Source organism: Penaeus japonicus, unplaced genomic scaffold (genome assembly GCF_977035675.1).
Source record: "Penaeus japonicus unplaced genomic scaffold, GWHDUDI00000001_assembly GWHDUDI00000042, whole genome shotgun sequence".
NCBI lineage: Eukaryota > Metazoa > Arthropoda > Malacostraca > Decapoda > Penaeidae > Penaeus > Penaeus japonicus.
The window spans coordinates 11,345,682-11,348,181 of NW_028234444.1; the positions used below are offsets into that span (position 1 = coordinate 11,345,682).

Consider the following 2,500-nt stretch of genomic DNA (forward strand, 5'->3'; position numbering starts at 1 on the left):
CTTCAACATCTTCAAAGGACTCGGATCCCCGTTGATAATCCAATGAAATATGTCAAATTGCCCTCAATCTTTTATCTTCATTTTCGTAATTAAGATTGTGATTCGCTCTATCTGTTAACCACTCTTACGTGATCAGTAAGAGCTGATTCAATTATCTTGCTGTCGTTCTCTCTCTCCCTTTCTTTGTATCTTTCTTGTCTCTCTCTCTCTCTCGCTCTCTCGTCTCTTTGTATCTTTCTTCTTCTTCTCTCTCTCTCTGCCTGTCTTTGTATCTTTCTTCTTCTTCTCTCTCTCTCTCTCTCTCTCTCTCTCTCTCTCTCTCTCTCTCTCTTTCTCGTCCCTTTGTACTTTCTTCTTCTTCTTCTTCTTCTTCTTCTTCTTCTTCTTCTCTCTCTCTCTCTCTCTCTCTCTCTCTCTCCCTCTCTCTTTCTCGTCCCTTTGTACTTTCTTCTTCTTCCTCTCTCTCTCTCTCTCTCTCTCTCTCTCTCCTTCTCTCTCTCTCCCTCCCTTCTTTCCTCTGTCCCTCTGCGTCCCCTTCCCTCTCTCCTCCTCACAGACGAAAATATTCCCCAGGAGTAACCATCACAGATTTATTACCTTCGACTGCTCACTAATGCAAGATTGACTAAGCAAACTTTTCGAAAAAAAAAGAATAAGAAAAGCACAAGATGAAAAAAGAGAAAAAAAAAGAAAGAAAAAAAATAATCGCCTCTTCACAATCAGACTTTTAGATTTGGTCGATGGTTCTCTTATTGTTTGTTTTTATTGTTTCACTTCTGAGTTTTATTGTGTTTGGCATTTTGAATCTCATAGGCTCTGCTCTGTACTATAACTTTTTTGGAATTCCTCTGTGAATTTTCTGGGATATAATCAAAGATCGTTAGAAATGCATTAGGCAGAGGAATACAGCGGGTAAATGGTCTATTGGGCTAAAGGAGTATTTTTTTTTTTTTTTTTTTTATGATCCTTCTCTTTGTGCATTTATCTATCTTTCGATTTTATCTCTTTCTTTCTTTCTCTCTCTCTTTTTCTCTCCGTCTCTCTCTCTCTCTCTCTTTCTTTCTATCTCTCTTTCTCTCCATTTCATTCACGTTCTCCCTTCTTTTTCTCTCTCTCTCTTTAAATATATCCTGTTTCTCCCCCCCCCCCCCCCTCTCTCTCTCTCTTTCTCTTCTCTTGCCTCTCCGTTCCTATCTCTTTAAACATATGCACCATTTCCCTCCCGTTCTTTTAAAACAACAACAAAAAATACATTACCCGAAATACAGTCCATCTCATCTGTTTTTAACCAACTCCCATCCTTTAATCCGCCGACATTACCCCTCTCCATCTTCTCTCTTTGTCCTATTCAAATATCATTCCTCTCTCTCTCTCTTCCCTCCTCTTTGCCGGCGCTTTAAAATATGACGTTACGTTTGAATTCCCAAAACCGTTATTTTCTCCTCCTCCCCCTCCCTTCCCCCCTCCCTCCCTCCCCCCAAAACTCCTCCCGCTCAGCTCGTCGCCATTTTCTTTTCCCTCGTTGCGATAAACTCATAATCATTCCAAGAACTCGGATTAATCTCTTCTGATTATTCTATATATCTATTGGCTTTATTATCTTCTCTGAATTTCGTTTCAAATCGCACCACTTCAGTATGTCTAGAGGTACTGCGATACACACAAACACACACACACACTCTCTCTTGTTTGTTCATATTGATCCCACCTCTTCGATACCCAGTTCTACAGTTGCAAGGCTGTGCAGTGGGATTCGGTGCAGTGTGCGGATGCTAGGGTGGGAGGGGGGGGGGCAGGCGGAGGGGGAGGGGGAGGGGGAGGGCGTTGTTTAGTGAGTGGTCTGTGGTGTGACTTCTTTTTCTTCGCCTTTTTTTGCTTTTCTTTCTCATTAATATTCCTTTTTCGATTTGTTTTTTTACTTTTCTTTTCTTTTCCTTTATTGCATTCTTCTTCTTCTTCTGGTCCTCCTCCTTTTTTCAATGACTTCTTTTTCTTCTCCTTATTCTTCTCCTTGTCTTCCTCCTATTGCTCTTCCTCCTTCTACTCCTCCTCCTCTTCCTCTTCCTCTTTCCTCGTCTCTCTTTCCTTCTCCTTTTTTTCTACTCCTCCTCCTCCTCCTCCTCCTATTCCTCCTCCTCCTACTACTCCTCCTATTCCTCCTGATCTTTCGCCTCCTCTTCCTCCCGTCTTTGCCTCCTAATTTCTTTTCTCCTCTTCCTCTTCCTCCTTCTCTCCATCCTCCTCCTCCTCTTTCCTCTCCTTCTTCTCCTATTTCTCCTCCCCCGTCTCCTCCTCCTCCCTTTCATCCTTCTTCTCTTCCTCCTCTTCCCCTCCTCCTCCTCCTCCCCGCCTCCTCTTTCTCCTTTTTTCTCCTCGTCTTCCTCCTCCCCGCCTCCTTCTCCTTCTCCCTTTTCTCCTTCTCTTCCTCATCTTCCATCTCTTCCTCCACCTCCCTTTTCTTCTTGTTATCTTCATAAACAACGGCACCCTCTCCCCACAG

General features: G+C 43.0%; 1 protein-coding gene across 4 annotated transcripts in view; it reads left to right on the forward strand.

The window, feature by feature from the left end:
• LOC122252242 (uncharacterized) overlaps positions 1-2,500 on the forward strand; it is a 177,111-nt gene that overhangs the window by 137,580 nt on the left and 37,031 nt on the right. The gene's annotated exons all lie outside the window — the stretch shown is intronic.